Source organism: Pteronotus mesoamericanus, unplaced genomic scaffold (assembly GCF_021234165.1).
Source record: "Pteronotus mesoamericanus isolate MK-2021 breed Mesoamerican mustached bat unplaced genomic scaffold, CSHL_Meso_final scaffold_85, whole genome shotgun sequence".
NCBI classification, from domain to species: Eukaryota; Metazoa; Chordata; class Mammalia; order Chiroptera; family Mormoopidae; genus Pteronotus; species Pteronotus mesoamericanus.
This window is the reverse complement of record NW_026555329.1, coordinates 43,150,571-43,172,530: the sequence shown is the minus strand read 5'-3', so window position 1 is coordinate 43,172,530 and position 21,960 is coordinate 43,150,571. Positions and strand designations below refer to the sequence as shown.

Below are 21,960 nucleotides of genomic sequence, written 5' to 3'. Positions count from 1 at the left end.
GCTTATGTTATCAGTAGGGCTTTCAGTAAACAGTAGGATATTAGTAGTTAAGTTTGGGTGAGTTGAAAGTTATATACAGATTTTCAAATGCACAGAAGTCCATGCCTATAACTCGTCATTGTTCAAGGGTCCACTGTAGTTGCTTGGGGCTATGGAAGGTGGATTGACTCAGGAATGAGGACTAAAAAGTATGGGGTTTCTTTCTAGGGTAATGAAACTGTTCTTGAACTAGATAGTAGTGATGGTTGCACAAATCTACAACTACTTGATGGTATACTTTAAAAGGGTAAATTTTATGGTATGTGAATTATATCTCAATAAACTTGTGATTTAAAAATAATCCAGCCTCTCACATCCACAAAATGAATAAAGGTAATTCAGAATTAAAAATGTAAATAACCAATGAATTTACAAAAAGTTCAAACAGTTGTAACCAAAGAAATGTAACTTTCAAAATAAAATAAAACATAGAGACAGGAACAGGTTTTGTGATGTGATCAAGTTTTTTTTATTCTGAAGCACTAAGACAACTACTAAACACCCCCCCAGCAGCAAATAAAAATAAATGAAGAGACACAGAGAATTATCTTTGTTGTAATGTTTAGGTTCATGAAATAGGCAGAGACCTTGGTGACTAATAGATTCAGTGACGGGAAATTTACCAACAATCCAAGGATTAGGAGTCAGTTGATGTCCCAGAAACCTAAGTTCTCAGGCGATGGAGATTTTCTGCCACAGACAAAATTTTGTCTTATGCAGGAAGATCAGGGGAAAGAGACCATCCTCAGACTAAAAAGGTGGGAGTGGGGGAAGGGGAAAAAGAGGAAACAAAAAAGATCAGCGTCCTGACCAATCCGGACCATCAGGATGGCAGCCTATACCAGAGGGTGAAACCTACGGGTCTTCAAGATAGGGGAGCCCTCCGCCCCCAACCCAGGGCTGAACTGCATGCCAGCTTGGCAGCAAGACACAGGGAGTAAAAGGAAATGTGGGTTCCAGCAAAAGTGGGGATGGACAACTACTCACGGACCAAGAGTACTCACTAAGTGAGTGAGTGCTCCTTGACTAGTGACAAGAAGAGATTATTTACTAAACACCTGAACTACCAGCACTCCTAGCAAGGTGAAAATGGACAACGGGCCATGAACTCAGAATTGTAGAGCTTCTAAAGAGAAGCTCCCCAGCATAAGGGACAAGAAATTAGTAAATATCCTATCACCCAGCACTCCCGGGAAAGGAAATACTTAGAATGGCAGAGACAGACAATGGGATGTGAACTGGGAGTTCACATAAGCACCTAGATAAATTTGAATAAGCATCTACAGAAAAATATGCTACTTGAATTTTCTGGATGAATTAGATGGCAGTGAAACGAACACTCTCCAAAAAGCTGGGAGACTGAGCACTGGTGTGTACTTATAGTTCCGTATATGCAGGATATTGGGCCAACACCTGATTCCACACCAACATATCACTTCCATCCAGAGAGCCAGGTCTTCATAAATGAATTCTGGAGAAAGAATTGCCTCAAAGTCAGATGATCCAGGCCCTACAAACTTGTCGAGAACCATGCCACAGGTTGTGTTACTCTAGACCATCCCAACCGATAACCTCATCTACAAACTCGCCTTGGTAAAGGACCTATAGACCTAAAGACCCAAGCCATAACCACATCAATACAAGATGAGCCTAATTCATTTGCAGAACACAAAAGCCATTTAAGACTAAGAAAGCCTAGAGGGGGAGCCCTTAGATTTTCATAGACTGGTAGCAGCTTTAGCCTAGAGATAACTCTGTGGCATCCATTACTGGCTGAGTGAAGCCTACAATGAAGTTTGGAAGAATTGTGTGGAGAAGCAGGAAAAAAACTCAAAACTGGCTGCATAAACTGGGAAACTATGGAGCAGTTCTAACCTTCCTTGTACTTTGTTGCTGCCCATCAAGAAACTCAACATATCCTGCCTCTTACCACATCCATCTCCATCAAGCATCTCTTAACCGAGATAGTGAAGGACTGCAGTCTTTGAAAGGCATATCCACAGCTACATTAACATACAAATGTACATCTTTGTATATACACAGAGAAGATAATACGATAAAGCAATCAACATATTTACTGGAGACACTTAATAATGCTATTTAACATTGCTCTGGAAATATTAATCAATACAATTAGATAAAATAAACAATGAGAGTCATAAACATTGGAAAAGAAAGGGATAAAATTTCTATCTACAGGTGACAGGAAAGTATACCTGGGTCTAAGAGAAGCAATGATTTCAGTAATTCAAACAATAAGGATTCAGCAAGGTAGCAGGGAATCTCCAGAAATCAGCTAATATTCATATACATGAATAACTAGTTAGAAGATAGAATGCTTAAGACAACTCTGTAATAACACAACAAAAAATAAAATTCTTATGAATAAACCTAACTGTTCAAAACTCACATGAAGAAAAATTTAAGAAAATGAAAAAACATCATTTATTCTAAGTTATCTTAATACCATCAATAAACTTAAGTTAAATAATAAGTTTAATTTGGGGCCAATAAAAGTAACAATGAGCTTTTTAATGGACTTAGACAAACTGACTCTCCAGTTCACATGGAAGGGTAAAATATTCAAGAACATCAAGAAAAACACTGAAGAAAAGGAACTAAAATGGCAGATTAGTCCTATCAGGCATTAAATCATACTACAAAGCCTCTATGACTAAAACAACGTGGTAACTGGTACATGAAGAGCCAGACAATCCAACAGAATAAAATACACCGTGCTACATATAGAAATCTTTTATATGACAATGGGGGAAAAGGGTGTTTTTGTTTTTTAAAGAAATGGCATTGGGCAACTGGATAATCATGTGAAAAAAGATAAACTTGGATGCATTCCTCACAACATACACCAAAATATACTTCAGATGGATCAGAGAACTGTGAAAAAAATGAAACACTGTGAGCACTAGAAGAAAGCATAGGTGAACTCCTCTATAACCTGGTAGGGAAAGGCTTTCTAACTATGACTAAAAATCCAGGTGATAAATTTAGCATTAATATATTTGACTACTCAAAAACAAACTTTTGCACAGCAAAAACAAAAACTAAAACCCACTGTAAACAATGCCAAAAGATGAATAGGCAAAATTTTGCAAAATATGTCAAAGTTAAATGGCTAATATTCTTAAATATAAAGAACTTTTAAAATCTGAGGGAATAAGGCCAAAAATTATTTAGAAAATACACAATATGAAACACAATTTAAAAATGTAAAAAAAATGATCCTTAAACATATAAAAAATGTTCAATTCATATGTAGCAAAAGGAATACAAATTAAAACTACACCAAGATACCATTTCTCACCTATGAGAGCAACAGAAATTCAAAAGCGTGGCAACATACTCTATTGGTCCGACTGTGGGACTTTTTTCCCCGTGCTTCTCTTTCTTTTTATTTTTTGCTTGTTTTTCTATAACACAAAAAATATAGGGTATAGGGAGTATAACTGGTAAGGGAAGGAGACGACTTGGGGTGGTAAACACAACACAACATGCAGATGATGTATTATGGACCTTGGTTCTTGAGTTTGGCACGCGTGCGCGCACACATACAATCAAAGCCAGGAACACAAATTATGAGAAAGCTTATTTAGAAAGAGAAAGTTTATTTAGAAAGTTATAGAGGTAGTAAAAGTGAGCCACAGAAGAAATGTGCTAAGGAAACAAGTCACAAAGGCAAAAAAGGGCCCATGGAGCTTAGGAGAGAGAAAGGAGAAAGGGCAAGGTAACGTGCTTGGGCGGTTGCGGGGTGGGGAGGTGGAAGAGAAAGGAAAGGCAGAGCATACTCTTGGGAAGCAGAACACCGTGCTACATATAGAAATCTTTTATATGACAATGGGGGGAAAGGGTGTTTTTGTTTTTTAAAGAAATGGCATTGGGTAACTGGATAATCATGTGAAAAAAGATAAACTTGGATGCATTCCTCACAACATACACCAAAATACACTTTGTGTGGCACTTTGTGTTTTTTTGATATGAGTGTGTAAGACTGTGGCACTCTTATACACTATTGTATACATTGTATTGAATGTACTATTCAAAATAGTACAACTAACTGCATATGGAGAGGAATTTGGAGATGTCTAATAAATCACACACATGCATTTATCTTGAAGATATATCTCCAACAATACAAAAACACATATGGTATGCAAAGTTTTTCATAACATCATTTCTAATAGAAAAATATAGAAAATTACTTAAATGTCCAAGTACAGGAGAATGGTTGAATAAACCAGTGTACACACAATGGAGTACTACGCAGTTTAAATGGAAGTTATTTAATTTATGTTTACCAGTTTTTTTCAAATAGCTTCAAAATTATTAGGACATAAATACATATTAAGCTGTTTGGATCTAACTATTTAAGAAATTAAAAGTTAAATGTCTCCTTTGACCTAGGGATGCTGTGAAAAAATAACTGACATAACAAGGCTGCCACAAACTGAGAAAGTCTGGGTTTTGATAAAGGCCTGTGAAGACTTTTAAGAGTGTGTGTGTATGTAGCTATAAGGTTTCTGTGGATTGTGGTTAACCAAATTTATAAGAGGCTAATGAAGACAGCTCCATAGTACAGTAAGAGCCGTAATATACTTCATGGTGGCACATAAGAGGAGCAACTAGCCCAGTCTTGAAAGTTGCTTTTCATTTGTTTTGTTTCGTTCTGCAGAATGATGTCAAGAGAAAGAATATAATCAGGATACAATTTTTGAAGACATATAACCTGAGTTATGAAGGACCAGACTGGGGGAAGGAGTGGCTAGAATTACAGGAAGAGGAAATGGGGGACTTCGAAAAATACTAGATTCCAGAAGCTTGGTATTGCAGAACTGAATATGGGGGGGCGGGGGCGGGGGCAGTTCGCGGGCTGTGGGGGGTGATGAGGCTCTGGGGTTAAGGAAGGAATAGATCTTGAAGGTTCTGTATATGAGAATAAAGATAAAAGAAGTATGGATTTTATTAATGGGCAAGGAGCAGCTGCAAAAGGTTTTAAGCAGAGGAGTATCATGACTGCTGCAACCAAGGGTGGAGACGAGAGGGGGAGGTGATGGGAAGGGGAGAGCAGAGGCCAAAAGCTTGCTGTAGTATTCCAGGATAGATCTAGACAGAGCAGCTGAACCAAAGCATTTGCAATCACTCAGCTGTGTGGAAACCTCTATTTTCAATGCGTTACTGTGCTAGATACTCAACTGCTTAAGAATAGAGAAGCAAGAAATCTGTGGTTTATATAAACACAATCATGATCTTTGTGAAAACCTGGCATCTTTGCTTCACCTTCACAATGCAGTTGGGAGTAAAAGTCATTTCACAATCTTGCTGTTTTATTCATCAAGATAACACTGTCAAACCCTGATATATTAGCTTCAGTGAGTGAATTCAGCAATGAACTATGTCCCACATTTCAAAGAGAGTACATGTGTCAAATGTTATACCTACTGCATCTCATACAGGACTCTAGCTGTGAAAGCCTTTAAGGATAGTATTACATAAAAACAGACACATAGATCAATGGAACAGAATTGAAAGCCCAGAAATAAACCCATGGCTTTATAATCAATTCAAATTTGACCAAGGAAGCAAGCATATACAATGGGCTAAAGACAGTGTTGGGAAAATTAGACAAATATGTGCAGAAAAATGAAACTAGACCACCTTCTTATACCACACACAAGAATAAATTCAAAATGAATACTTAAATGTTAGACTTGAAACCACAAAAATCTGAGAAGAAAATAGGCAGTAAAATCTTGGACACTGCTTGTAGTTATGTTTTTTTCCTGATTTAGCTCCTCAGGCAAGGGAAATAAAAGAAAAAATAAACAAATGAGACTACAATAAACTAAAAAGATTTTTGCACAGTAAAGGACGCCATCAACAAAATCAAAAAAACAACCCACTGAATGGGAGAACATATTCGGTGATATATCTGATAAAGGGTTAATATCCAAAATTTAAAAAGAACTTATAAAACGCAACACCAAAAAAACCTCCAAACAAGCCAATTAAAAATGAGCAAAGGACCTGAAAAAACACTTTTGTGAAGAGGACATACAGATAGCCAAAAGACATATGAAAAGATGCTCAATGTTACTAATCATTAGAGAAATGTAAATGAAAACTACAATGAGATATCACCTCACACCTGTCAGAATGGCTATCATCAATAAATCAACAAATAGCAAGTGCTGGAGAGTGCGTGGAGAAAAGGGAACCCTTTTGCATTGTTGGTAGGAATGAAAATTGGTGCAGCCACTGTAGAAAGCAGTATGGATTTACCTCAAAAAATTAAAAATGGAACTGCCTTATGACCCAGCGATTCCATTTCTGGGAATTTATTCGAAGAAACCTGAAACACAATTCTAAAGTATATAAGCACCCCTATGTTCAGTGCAGCTTTATTTATAACAGCCAAGATTTGGAAGCAGTCCAAGTATCCACCAGTAAATGAGTGGATAAAACAACTATGGTACAATTACACACTGGAGTACTACTTGGTCATGAAAAAGAAGAAAATTTTACCATTTGTGACAGTGTAGATAGACCTGGAGAACATTATGCTAAGTGAAATACTCAGTATACTCACAAGTCTTTTAAAAACTCAGAGCTTTAACTTTTTTCTATATTATAACCAAATCCTAATGAGCACAACAAAGTATCTTAAAGCTAAAGACAAAACATAGGATAACTGTTACTATTGAGGGCTTGAGAATGAGCTGTTTTTACATAGAGCTATGTACTTAAAAAAAAGACAGAAAGAAAGAAACAAGAGAGGAACCCATCTATCTGAATTAAGCATATTTCAAAGTGTTTTTTGTTTTTTGATATGCCAAAGTTGAGGGTTCGCTCCCCGGACAGGGGTCACACAAGAAACAAGCAATGAATGCCTAAATAAGGGGAACACCAAATCAATGTTTCTCTCTCTCTAAAATCAATAAATCAAAAAAATTTTTAAAGAGTTAAAAAAAATAACTGCACAGGCTTTGAAAGAGTAAAGACAATTTTTCTAGCACTAAATAGCAATTAGGTTCATACACATACACTCTTAAAAGTCTTCACAGGCCTTTATCAAAACCCGGCCCAAGCCAACCATGGCTTCAGCTGTGGAGGAGCTACATACAAAAAGATTTAGAAGAGGTCAAGGTGTTACTGAAAATGGCCACTAAAAAGAAAGTACGTGATGCTCTTACCGCTGAAAAATCCAAGGTTGAGACAGAAATCAAGAACAAGATGCAGCAGAAATTGCAGAGGAAAGCAGAACTTCTTGACAATGAGAAGCCAGCTGCTGTGGTTGCTACCATTACAACGGGCTATACAGTGAAAATCAGCGATTATGGATGGGATCAGTCAGACAAGTTCCTGAAGATCTACATCACCCTAACCAGTGTCTATCAGGTCCCCACTGAGAACGTGCAGGTGCACTTCACAGAGAGGTCATTTGATCTTCTGGTGAAGAACCTAAGCAGGAAGAATTACTCCATGATTGCAAACAACCTCTTGAAACCCATCTCTGTGGAAGGCAGTTCAAAAAAAGTCAAGATGGATACAGTGATTTTCTTATATAGGAAGAAAGTGGAAAACACGGTGGGACTACCTGACTCAGGTTGAGAAAAGAGTGCGAAGACAAAGAAAAGCCTTCCTATGACACTGAAACAGACCCTAGTGAGGGATTAATGAATGTTCTAAAGAAAATTTATGAAGATGGAGATGATGACATGAAGGGAACCATTAATAAAGCCTGGGTACAATCAAGAGAGAAGCAAGCGAAAGGAGACACAGAATTTTGAGACCTGAAAGCCCTTTTGGGAACTGTGATGTGGAAATATTGATGTTTTCAATAAGGACATGTTGGCGCGCTGCACAGATAAACTTAACAGATGACTTGACAGAGTCTTCTTCTAAGTAAAGGCAATGAATTCTCCTACTGGAGGATTTATTTAAATAAAATATGCTTATTAAACACTTCCTCTAAAGATGGTTTCCATAGCAAACTGGTCATTTTGTTCAAGAAAGGGTGATACTGCATTCTCATGTGAAATGTAAAGAAGCAAGTCTTGCCTAGTAAAAATGCTATATAGCATTTTTATTCAGCTGAGACGTAGAAAAAAGTTACTGCTTATTAAGTTCCTGAAATCAGTTCTCACCAATGTAAGAATAAGTAAAAAAAATAAACTCTCGATTTTTGCATTAAAAAAAAAAAAATAGCAATTAGACCCTTACCAGAGTTCTGCCCTCTTTAAGCCTCCATATTAAACTCAAAGAGAAAATGACATACGATCTAAAATGGTAAAAATCAGACCCAGTATACCTTTGCTTCTTTTACCATTCTTTCCAGTTCCCCACAACCACTCCCCCATCATTAGTGAAAGAAAGGAAAAACAATATGCCTTCAGGAAAGGTTACTACAAAGAGGTTTCCAAAAGTCCTCTCGAATCTCAAATATTGATACTTCAGAGGTAAAAAAAAAAACAAAACAGTCATCAAACACAGAGTTGAGTTCCTAATATTCTTCTTCCAGGACACTTATATGAACAATGCCCAACCACTTTTTTTCATCACCACACATGTAGAAAGCGGTAACACTGTATTTGTAGGCACACTAGATAAACAGAAGAGTGCCTGCTGCCTAGGGCCACCTGGCTAGGGTTACTAGTAACCCCAGGTCCCACATGATGACCAAGTGCTGAGATCAGGATCTCATTTTCCTCAGCCTTTTAGGATTTACTGCAATAACCAATGCTCTCAGAAATTGTTACTTTCAAATCCAGACTCTACTACCCCCTAGCTTCCTAGCCACCAGCAAATAACTTCACTTAGTAAAGTGTAGGGAAAACCACATATCTTGCAGAGGCATTATGGAGATTAGAAATAATATAAGTAAAGCTTTTATCAAAGTGCTAGACAGACAATCAATGTATGAGGACTACTATTATCATCAGGAGGGTTGATGAATTCAGAAAGAGAAAGCAACTCCTGTAAAGTGGTAATGTCAATGAGGCAAGAAATTGCAGGCTTCCCTCTCCTTAGTGTCTAATAATTAAAATATTTTACAAAACATTGGAAACCATATACTGTCTCCTTACTTCTGCAAAATCATAATCTTTTTCCTCATTAACAGCCTCTTATTCTGGTATTTTTAAAGTGATTGTCCTTGCCACCCAGCTGGTAAGGATTACTAGTACATATTACACTGATATACACACATATAAGAAATGATACTGGTACATTTACCTACTTTCTGTAGAAGCTAAGCTTGGAGAACAAGTGTGGAATTACTACCACATATTTGGAAAGGAAAGAAGGTATCAGCACGTTTCCATTTGAACCTCCGTAAAGTGAAAATAACCCAGCTATCTATAGACAAAATTTATCCTCCCCAACAAATGGTAGACAAGATTCTTTCCTATAATTAGCCCTTTCCCCCTGAAGGCCCTGTGATGTGAAGGAAGTGTTGTATGAAGAACTGCTTCAAAATAGATGATACAGATGACTGCACACTGAGCAGACACTCTAGAGAACAGCATCTGGATCTGTGAAAAGAAATGTGAAAGTGGCTACTGGTAAATTATGCCAAGGTCATATCGGATGCTACAGGATTTCATATATGCATGGGGAAAATGAGCCACTACAAGCACTTTGGTGATGCACCACATTTTCTAAACAGTGGTAAACATTCAAACTTAAACCTACTATCTCACCAGGAAATCACTGCTTCAAAAACATGCTCATGTAGTAAAACTTTAACACTATACAAATTATTATAATACCCAGACACAATATCCCAAATATAATTTTAACTTCTCAGGGGGTGATAGAGTTTTGGAAGGACAGCAAATAATTCTTAAAATGTTCCTTGACCATGCCAAAGAACTGACAGACAAAACAAAGTCTGCATATGTCAAGAAGCTGGAACAAAAATACAAACAAAAAAACTCTAGCTCAATAAAATGACTCCTAGAAGGCAACTGTGAGCTCATCTACACCTTCACTCATTCAATGAAGAAGTGAATGGATGGCCCTGGCACAGGTAGCTCAGTTGGTTAAGAGGGCCATCCCCTAACATGAAGGCCATGGTTCCATCCCCAGCCAGGACACATACAAGCAGCAATCAATGAATGAATAAATAAGAGGAACAACAAATTGATGTTTCTCTCTCACCATCCTTTCTCCCTCTAAAAATCAATAAATAAAATTTTTTTTAAAAGAAAGTAATGAATAACTTCTGTGTTCTAGGCTGCATCACATGGAAACACAGAGATGAGTAAGGTAAGTCTGGCTTCTGCCCTGAAGAAATTCGAAGTCTAAAAATAATGTTTTAGAGTCAGAGTCATTTTACAGTAACATTGTACTAATACAGATAAAAACATAAATTAATAAAATTTACTTACATAGATTAATAAACATAAGCAAAAAAGAATGCCTTCTACTGTGAGTTCACTAATGATATTTGTTACCCAATTTTTGGAACATAAAGTTGTGATTTACTTTCAGGACAGTAATTATTTTATGAAACATGTTTTATAAAGGTTCCCCCCCCACCATCACCACCAAACACAATTCATAAATTAGGTGTTTTCGGCTCGACATGTAGGGCGTGGCACTGGAGTTCTCACACAACCTCCATGACACCTGGATGAGCTCCCACACAGTCTGGACATTCTGGTTTCCAAGCAAAGGCCAGCTAACTCCTTAATTCTCCCTAAACCTTAAAACAACACTGCGTGGTCACCGCTGCCCACTTACATACATCTACCAGACGGAGGCATAGAAATCACGTCTTCCACTTCTGGAAAATCTTTAGGAGCAGACTACAGAGGCAACACCTCTCAGTCATAATATCTACATTCTCTTCTTCGTTTTAGAGGGTGGATTACCCGAATATGGACCAAACCTGTGCCAGAAGCTCAGCACTGGCTATTCAGCTCAGTGCGGAAAAATCTAATGACTTCAGTCTGAAAAAGCCATTCCTTTCATTGCCACAAAACCCTGACGGAGATGCTTAAAAAGCAACTGCTGTACAACAGGCAAGGAACTGAAAGAAAGGAAAGAGGGGAAAAGGGCGGAGTGAGGCGCTCGGACTTCGGCGGCGGGGTCGCGGGCACCGCCCAGGCGGGGTCCTCGCCGCGTAGGGCCAGAGATGGAGTGACCTTCCAACAGGGCCAACTTGGAAGGGGTACCGGGCGCGGGTGACCTCGCCGCAGTCGTCTGCCCTCGGATGTGCACTCGCCCGCACAGCAGCGAGAACGGCGCCCCGGGTTCCATCCCAGGCTCCATCCCGGGCTCGTCCCGTGGCTCGTCCCCAGACGGAACGCGGGACATGCAATCCCCGTGGCAAGCCCAGCACCCGGGCCTCAAGCGGCCCCCGCCCCACCCGTATATCGCTCACCTGCACAGCACACCAGTCCACCGCCCCGCGGGCGCCGGAAGCCGCGCTGAGCTTGCTCGGGAGAAAAGTCCTCGGCCCCTGTCTGGAAGGCCCCGCACTGGGAGCAACAGAGAAGTCCGACGGGCGGCGGTGGAGCCTGGGCGGGGGAGGAGGAGGAGGATGGGGAGGAGGCGGACTTGGGGCACCCAGCTCACAGGAGTTCCACCCCCCTCCCGGCCGCTCTGCAGCAGCTGCCGCAGAGCACTTCCGGGGCGCTGGAGAGCGGGGTGGGCCGGCGGGGGAGGGACTTCCTGTTTTGGGGCGTAGCGGAGAGCGTTGGGGGCCCCAGCAGGAGAACAAAGGCCGGGGAGGGCGCGCGTTTGCTGGTGTCTACCTTCTGCGTGTTGTGTCCCGGCATCGCTTTTTTTGGGGCGGCCCCACCCCCAGCTTCCAGCGCTGAGCGAGATGAAGTCATGTCCCAGGAACCCGGGAGTGGCCGCAGTCTCGTGGAGTTTCCCGGATCTCGGCGCCGGCGCCACAACGTCTTTGTCTCTTTTCTGGAGGCCAAGAGGGGTTCTTGGAGAAAGGAGGGGAGACCGAAGGACGCCATCTTGCTTCTAGGGAGTAGCCCCTTTTGGGGCGTCCTAGGATGAAGGGCGCTCCGTTCTGTGGCCAGAGTTTTCCAGAGTGGAGCCGGCGACGTGGCTCATCGGTGGCCGAATAATGGTGATGGGTCAGTCGCCTGCACTGGCTAGAGGGTCTCGGTGGCTGCCCCGGGCCTCACACTGAACTGCTGATCCGTGGAGAAGTCGCTTCCTTGGGTGGTGTAGAGCCTATTCTGAGTGGGCTGGGGCCTCCTCAGACACTGCACGTGTAGTGTGGCTTCGAGATCATCCTCCGGCCCCCACTCTTCGATTTGGTAGCCTGAGTTAGAAGTAGCTCCACAAAATCAGTTGCTTTATTTAAGTCATTCCACAGATTCGAAATAGATCATTTGCCTAACATTTGTTAGCAGCGACAGAGCCTTGTGTCTTGACTCCCCCCTGCTTCCACATTGAGTACCAACTCCGTCTTTGGCACTACCCATTCAATTGGTAGAGAGACATGAAAACATATAATTACGATTGGGAGTATGGCATGTTAAGGTATACGGAGCAAGAACAGATGACTTTACTATGTGTTAGATTTTAAAGATAAATAGAGGTTTCCCAGCACACAAAGGGGATGGGATGGCAAATCCAGATCCTTACTGAAAGATCATGCAGCACAGGGACAAATGATGTGTTGAGAAATCAGAGTGGTAATTACGGGATTTAAAAGTTGAAGCCTGAGGTTCTGAAAAAGATGAAGCTGGGAAAGCAGACAGGAGCCAAATTATGAGAACTCTTTCTTACCATGGTGAGGCAATGAGTAGAGTAATGACCCTGGATTAGTACAAACCGTAATCCCCCTTGATACTTCTACACCCTATTTGGGAGGAGTGCTTGTAGACAGGAGACAATTACAGGAATAAAGGATGAAAGGACCATTATGTGAGTGACAGTGATCATGCAAAGATGGATTCCTAAAACATTCAAGAGGCCAAATCAACCGATTTTGATAATTAATTGCCGGGGTCAGTTGCTGGGTGAGAGATTGGCAATTGATGCCATTTTGCTTTTTTGGGGAGGATAAAGGTAAATTTTACCAAATGAGACAACAAAGAGTGGGGATGGGGTGGGATGGCATGGGAGATGGGTTGTAGAAAATGAGATTCATTTTGGAACTGGTGAGTTTGAAGTACCAGTAGTGTGGTCAAATGGCAGTTGTTACATGTATCTAGAGCTCTAGGAGGATCCAGGCTGAATTTAGGAAAACCCCAGGTTGGTATTACCACATCCAAGCAAAGGGCAGTCTCACTTTGTTGAACAGTTTCAAAACCACTTCTCCTTTCTCCCTACATTTTCTTGGGAAAATCGTTAAAATGTTAACATTGAAAAAATCCCCATGTGGTGATTTATGCCCATCCATAGACTAATACTCAAATGCTTGATGGTCTAAGGATCATAAAGGTTAGGTTTACAGGGAACTGAATATGACCACGTTAACTAGAATAGCATCATAAACTCATAAAATGAAACATTTTAATAAAATTTTGTTAAGTTTGATCATTAACATTAGCTTCATAAAGCTGGCCACAGATAAAGGATTCAGAATGGCAGATTGTGCAAACGACTGCTGAAAGGAGAATTAGAAGGAGGATGACTTCAAGAATGAGCAATGGGAACACAAAGACAACTTTAAGTTCATTACCCTTTCTTCAGCTATGTCTTGATTGTTAACAGCTATGCTAAACTGGCTTAAAGCAGTCAGAAATAGAATGGATCATTTTGAAAAGAAGCTTCAGAAAACCACAAATAACAAAAACCCTACAAATAACTTCAATATCAGAAAATTACTAGTTATTCTATATTCCTACAGAGCAGCATTTTGAACAAAAAAAATGAGGAACTCTTGCTTTTAGTTCATAGATTATTCAAGTACATTCTCAATTTGCCTAGAGTAGAAATACATTTAGGTTTATTTACCATTTAATGGATAATATACTGAACTAGTAATGAGAATAATGATCTTGAGTTCCTTTTTTGTTGTATTCATTGTATAACCCTAGCAAAGCCACTTTCCCTCTCTGTGACCTAGTTTCTTTGATTGTAAGATAGAGAATAACTTTCTACTAGCCTGCCTCTCAGAGATATAATAAATAACAAATTAATGCCTTAAAAGCTATTATTAGGTACTTGGATGAAATGGCATAATTGTCAGTACATATTAATAATTAGCAACTAATTTCCAGTAGAACTCATGAGCATTCCTAAATTTGCTGCCTAGGCAACTCAAAGATAATGAAACAAAGAGTTGCGTTTTAAATTTCTTTTTGACTTGTAAGTTTAATTTTTATTCATGATCAAATCTTATATATTAAAGATAGAGTAAAAATTAAAAGTTTTAGTAACTACAGTTTTTATGTTTGCTGGTGCTTAGAGCTAATATATGCTTTGGGGAGAAGTACAATGTAGGTATGCTTTTGTTAGAATCATGTTTCAGAATTCACAATTAGTCTACTGCAACTATTGAACTGAAATTTTATGTTAAAAGCATTATTCATATCCCTATGGAATAATAAGAATTTTTCTGAAACATGAAGGTGAACATTCCTATGAAACTTGTCATTCCCATCACTATTCAATCAGAAATACAAAATAAAACATATAGTCTTGTGAGGTTTTGTCCAATGTCTTGTCTATGTAAGAAACATTCAAACATGTAGAAATATTTTATAGGATTTTATTTGAGCTAAGCTGACAAGATGATGGGCAGCAAGATCTCAAATGCTCTGGAGAATGACAGCTATGCAGTTTATTTTACGCACTGAAAATTTTTGGAATGTAAGATTACATGAAAGTGAAAGAAAAGTGGAGGTCTGACCATTTATGTCTTTATGATACTACAAAACTCCCTTTCATGTCCACCCTTTTGAACCATGTATTTCCATAATTCTTTCTGCCAGGTGATAAGAAGATAAGACTACTAGAATAATGGTTCCCAAGTGTTGCTACTTTTTAGAATCACCTGTATAGCTTTCAAGAAAATTCAGATTCTCAAGTGCTATCCTAAATAGTCAATTAGAAGTCTTGAGTGGAGCCCAAAGCGTCTGTAATTATAACACTCTCCTTCAAATTCTGATCATCAATCAAGTGTAGAAAGTTTAGATTTCAGTAACTTATCCAAGATTACAATGAACCCTAAATAGGGCCAGAAACTAACTCAAAGTTAAAAGATCTTTCACTGGACATTTGTTGTTCTTTCACTGATTGCCTATCATGAGTAGGATGAAAAGGTGGAGAGGAAAATAGCAATTTTATTTTTAAGATTTATTTTTAGAGAAAGGTGAAGGGAGGGAGATAGGGAGAGAAACATCAGTGTGGGAGAGAAACATCCATCAGTTGCCTCACGCAAGTCCCCAACTGGGGACCTGTCCTGCAACTCAGGCATGCGCCCTGACCAGGAATTGAACTGGTGAACTTTGGGTTTGCAGGAGGACGCCCAAGCCCCTGAGCCACACCAGTCAGGGTTATTTTTTATTACAATTTTAAAACCATATTCTATTACATGGATTTAAGGTTAAATGAGTTAATATCTGTAGAGTGCTTAGACCAATACCTGGCAAATGGCAAGTACATGTAAGAGTTAATGCATAAAGTTCTTTGTTGTTGAATTACAGCATTCACTTTGCCCAGGGTTAAGTTAGGTAAAATTGTATTGAATATAAACATTTTTTTATGAAGAAAAAGTTGTACGTAAATAATGGTGGAATCCTCAGCCATTTTTAGTCATGGAAACCCTGAATTTATATAGCTGAAAATATTTCTATATTGTTTCTCTTAATTTTTTTATATATTATGAGAAATGTTGATAATATACTTATTAAATAAATTTTTGGATTTGCAGCTGTGTAATATTTTTATATCCTTTTATTTCAGATATAGTTTAGGTGCATGGGATGATGTATTTTACATTATTTTATCACTAAACTAGCTCCACAATTGATTCTTATTGCTATGTAATCAAGTATGTTTTAGAAGCCATTTGTATATATCTTCCAAATGAAATAGTCCTCTTTAATAAGATAGTAGATATGTTTGATTCTGTTTAATTTCCCTACTTCTCTACAAGTTTCTTCATAGTCTTTCAACTGTGAACATGTTTTTATTCTTGTTAATTATAAATAAAATTATGCATTTTTATCACTGGTAAAGAAAGAGCCCAGTTCATTATTTTTGAGGGCTCTTCAATACATTTTGACAAAATCTAAAAATATACCTTTGGCCAGCATCTGTCACTATGAAAATTGATACCCATTTTAATTCTTGTTCAATTGTATAGGTTGCATTATTTTTCTCACATACCCAGCACCAATTTCTAGTGACTCCCGTAATCCTCTTTGTGTGTGCACACACACACACAGAGGATATTTTCATATCGTCATGCTGAACAATAATTTAGTCTTTAATATATTTCATTAAAATGAATTATTCTATCATTCTATCCAGGGTAGACTTAGGGTTAGACCAGACAGAAGGTATCTATAAAGTCAGGAATAATCTGGTAAGTAGAATGGATTAGACCAGAAGGTACTGGTCTGAGAAGCCAGAAGGAAGAATTAGATACTATCATTGATGAAGCAGCTATTTGAGTCCAGAGTCAACTAACAGAGGAAATTAAATTCATATTGAATATTTACCATATTTCAGACTTTGTACCAGGCACCTTACAAAATAAGGAATGTCTGGCTAAATTCCATAAATCTAGGTGGTTTAATTCTTGGGAGCCAGAGGAAATAGTGTTATTAAGCAGGTCACTTGAACAAATTATATTACTCTCTACATCAATTATTCTCTTTCTGTTGTGTCTTCAGTCTCTCATAGTACTGGTTCCTTGCCATTATCATGCTCATTTGTTTAAAATGTCTCCCTCGTACATATTCTCCCTCCCTCCAGCTTCTACACCAAATTTCCTTTCATTAAAGAAAAACTTTTGAGAGAATTTTCTATGCCATCTCTACGTTGTAATTTCCAAGTTTCTGTTCAATGCCATTTCAAAGTTGTCAGTGAGATTCAGGAAAATATGACGGGGCAGCTGATGGCAACTGGGAGAACTGTGTAAGGTCCCAAGATGCCTACTTTGAAGGGGACAGAGGCGTCATTGTCCTATATATAATGTTTCTTGTATCTTCTTCAATAAATTTCTCTATTTTTCATATTATGTGGCCAGACACCTTCTGGATAGACCTCATATATTTAAAACATAAATTAAACACTAAATATCATAAATTATTTACTTACATTCTAATCCTCTCATCTGTGATGACATTTAGTAGACAAAATATATTTTCATGTTTGAAAGAAATTGATAATGTAGATTTTGCAAAATATTGATGCCATTTTTGTTACTTATAAACTTTGAAAAAACACTGAAAAATTTGAATTCCAGCTTTCTTTTGAATAACAGATTCTTTAGTGAGTTGCAACCCTGTTTCCATTTATACCATGCTCTTTCTGTGGTTGAATCATTGGAATATCTATGGGTGGTAATTATCAGTTTATAATTTTAATAACCTTTCCATCTCTTTTGTTACTGTATTTTATGTTTTAGACACAATTGTCAAGGATAAATTTACAGTATTTCCCAAATGTTCTTTAATATAACATTTTTCCTTCCCATATGAAGTAATAGTCAATCAACTTTAAGTCCAATAACATCTGATTTAGGCTAGAGATTCACAACTTTAGGCAAATCTAATAATTTTTTTTTACTTTTGTCTCAATTATACTGTTGTTAGTAACACTTTCATTTCTTCATTATGTTTTAAAAAATATTAAATTAAAATGCAGTAAATTATTTAAATAATTGCACAAACACTACTGTAAAAAGGTGATGGCTTGGCTGGGTAGCTCAGTTGGTTAGAGTATTATACCAATACGCCAAGGTTGAGGGTTTGATCCCCTGGCCAGGGCACATACGAGAATCAACCAAGAATGCATAAATAAATGGAACAACAAATCTCTCTTTTTAAAAATCAATAAAATAAAATAATAAAGGTGACATTACTCTGAAGCTAGACTGTTAATTGACAATTAATACCACTAGGTAATAACAACTTTGCACTTTTATCAGTGGATATGTTGTGGTCCTAACTCAGCCTAGAAAAAGTAGAGAGTGGGGCAGGAGGGGATTAATGTGTAAAGTACAATGCCACCTCTGTCTGTGTTCTTATCCCTGCTGTTTCTTCTGCCTGAGGAGAATTTCTCTACTCCTCATCCTTCAACCTCCTACTTCCCCTCTACTCATCTTTTATATGACTTCATCCAGGAAACCTCTCCACATCTTCCCATAGGTGGTAGATGACATAGGCTTGTGGTCTCTTTGTACCCTGTATTTTTCTTGCACATATCACACTGTATTGGGATTGCTTGTTTGTCTTTCTTGGGAGGACAGAAATTATATCTATTTTGTGTATTGTTATAACCCTATATTAGATCAAAAAATTATGAAGGTAAGTGCCCCCTGTGTTAATCAATACAAGCTAGGTCATAATGCAGTAACAGAAAACAAAATCTCTGTGGCTTAACATCACAGGCATTAATGGCTTGCTTATGATACATGTACAGTGCCAGTTTGCTGGGATTTCCTGCTCCTCACTGTCACTTAGGAACTCAGCTGTGGCAGGCACCAAGTGACTTGTGCTCCCACAATCACTGCAGGCACCGAGAACCTGGCAAATCTTTTACTTGCTCTTCAAGTGACATACTTTCAATCATGAGTCATTGACGAAGCAAGTCATGTAGTCATGCCTATTCAAAATGTGTAACCCTCCACCACCTACCTAGAAGGATAGGGAAAACAAGAACATTTGTATATAACCAAGAATATTATACCTTCTTTCTTAGTCAAGACTCTTAGTTGCACATATCATAAATTCCAGCTCAATGTAGCTTAAGAAAAAAGGGAATAAGAGGGTCATAGAGCTGAAAGAAATGAAACCACTCAAAATTCAGGAGTGCCTCTGGGTGTTATTATTTGCAACCAAGACTCTTCCAAATCTTGTCTCTGTTTCTTTCTATAGGTTGGCTTTTGTCTCTTCCAGTACAGAATGACTGACTGTTCATATGGCCACTGACATCTTCCAATCTTTACATCTCACGACTGCCACCACACCAGAGAGGGCCAGCTGATGTTTTTTCTAGTTTTCTTAGTATGTTCTTAGTAAGGTCTTTGTATAGTCTTGAGGGAATGATGTGTCCACTCTTGAACCAGCCATCTGTAAGCAAAAGTAATAGAGCACAAACATGGTGCCTACCATCCACTCCTCAAGAATTGGGGGCTGTAATGCTTAGTTTTATGTATCAACTTGGCCACACTACAGAACTCAGTTATATAATTAAACTCTAGGTGTTGCTGGGAAGGTATTTTGTAGATATGGTTAACATCTACAATTGGTTGATTTTAAGTAAAAGACACTACTCTTAATAATGTGGGTTGAAGTTGAAGGCCTTAAGAACAAAAATGAAGATTTCCTGGAAAATAGAAAATTCTGTTTCAATCTGCAGTGGCAGCTCCTGCTGAGTTTCCAGCCTTTCAAATGTATAGACAGATTTTGGATTTTCAGCCCCCACAATCATGGGAGCCATTTTCAGCCCCCACAATCATGGGAGCCAATTTATTAAAATAAATCTCTCTATGTATAATTGGTTCTGTTTCTCTGGAGAAACTTGACTGATATAAGGACTGTTCCAGGATATGATAGAATAACTGGACTGGGGAGCCAGACAACTATCTCAACAGTATGTCAGTTACAGGAAGAAAGAAGATACACCAAGGAATGAGGAAGAAAAAAAGGGAGGAGGGATAATAAAAAATACATGTATCAGAATATGGCTAAGCATTGACTCATATACGATTAGTCTTTAGTTACCTTACCTTGTACTAATGCAAATTAGTAATCATAAAATCATGTAAGTGTATTCAAACTATCCCTTTCTAATTCAGATTAATTTATTCCTTCATTTTGAACTACTTTTGTCACAAGATGGTAAGTTTTCTATAATTCATGTTTTATTTTTTCTTATTTTCTAAATAAATATATTTGTTTTCTCTTGCTGCTGTAACAGTTACCACAAACTTAATGGCTTAAAGCAGACAAATTTATTATTTTACAGTTCTGGAGTTCAGAAGTCTAACATGGATTGTCAGGGCTGTGTTCCTACTAAAGTCTTCAGGGGAGAATCCTACTCTTTGCTTTTTCTAGCATCTAGAGGCCACTCATATTCTTTGGCTTGTGGTCCTCTTCCATCTTCCAAGTCAGCAATCACATCACTCCAACCTCTTATTTGTCATCACATCTCCTCTTTGACTTTATCCCTTTTATAAGAACTTTTATGATTACATTGGGTTTACCAGAAAATCCAGGATTATTTCCCGATCTCAAGACCCTTAGTCACATCTACCAAATATCTTTTGTCACATATTCACAGGTTCTGAGAATTCAGGATATGAACATCTTTGACTCAGCCTACCACAATAAATTATTATCAAACTAATATCCATACTGTAAATATAAAAATCAAATAATAATGAAAGGCCCTTTTCAATAATATTGAAAGGCAAGTATTTTTAGCTTTTATATCTTTTTTTCCAGTATTTATCTCCATCTTTCTCAATACTGAGCTTACACTGCCTTTTCTTATTTTATCAACTATAAACACTATCTGTTGACTTACAATTTGATAAATAATGATTTGGCTCTGTTCTAAACAACCCTCTCAACTTTTCTTGTCCTTCTTATTTGCTAGCATCATTGTTTTTGATAAACCAACAAGAAATGTTTATATCATTATGATGATGAAATATTATTTATTATAGATCCAAATAGAGAAATATGATTGCAATTCCTTTTCTAAAAATGTGTTTGTCTTTGGGGACTTGTCTTGTTTCACTTATATAATTTGCTATGCAGTTGCTCTTAATTCTTTTTTTCTACTTTTGGATTATATTTTAATATTTTTTTACAGTTTATATTCAGTATTAATTTGTATTACTTTTGGGTGTACAATGCATTCTTTAGACAATCATATACTTTACAAAGTATTTCCCCCCGATATTTCCAATACACAATGGGCACCATGCAGAGTTATTACAATATTAAAGACTATTATCTCCTATGCTCTACTTTATATCCCCATGACTATTTTGTAACTAGCAATCTTCACTTCTCAAACTCTTCACTATTTTCACGCAGTCCCCTATGTCCCCTCCCTGCTGGCAAGCATCAATCAGTGTCTATGAGTCTGTTTCTTCTTTGTTTGTTCATATTGTTCTTTTTTTTAATCCTCACCTAAGTATATATTTATTGATTTTAAAGAGAGAGGAAGAGAGAGAGAGAGAGAAAGAGAGAGAGAAACATTGATATTAAAGAGAAACATTGATGTGAGAGAGAGACATTGATGAGTCGCCTCCTATATGCGCTGCACCTGGACAGGGTATGGAACCCGCAACCATTTGGTTTCTGGAGGACGCACCAACCAACTGAACTATCCAACTAGGACCACTTACATTGTTCTTTAGATTCCACACATAAGTGAAATTATATGGTATTTTTCTTTTCTGACTAACTTATTTTACTTAGCTTAACACCCTCTAGGTCCATCTATGATGTTGCAAATGGTAAAATTTTATTCTTTTTTATGGCTGAATTATATTTCAGTGTATATGTACCACTACTTTTTGTTTGTTTGTTTTTCCCTCTTCTTGTACCGCCATATTTTTATCCACTTGTCTATTGATGGGCACTTGGATTGCTTCCATAACTTGACTATTGTAAATAAATAATGCTGCAATAAAGATAGGGGTACCTATATTCTTTTGAATTAGTGTTTAGAGCTTCTTCAGATATATACCCAGAGGTAGAATCATTAGATCATAAGGCAGTTCCATTTCTAACTTTC

General features: G+C 37.9%; 1 protein-coding gene and 1 pseudogene across 2 annotated transcripts in view; one reads left to right on the top strand and one right to left on the bottom strand.

Annotated features, from left to right (window-relative positions):
- Nucleotides 1-11,662, bottom strand: part of RALA (RAS like proto-oncogene A) — an 81,728-nt gene extending 70,066 nt beyond the window's left edge. For both annotated transcript variants that reach the window (XM_054564376.1, XM_054564374.1), the window contains exon 1: nucleotides 11,441-11,662. The gene's annotated coding sequence lies outside the window, so the exon portion shown is untranslated. The remainder of the gene's footprint in view (nucleotides 1-11,440) is intronic.
- Nucleotides 7,146-7,894, top strand: LOC129063345 (calcyclin-binding protein-like; annotated as a pseudogene).
- Nucleotides 11,663-21,960: the final 10,298 nt, after the last annotated feature.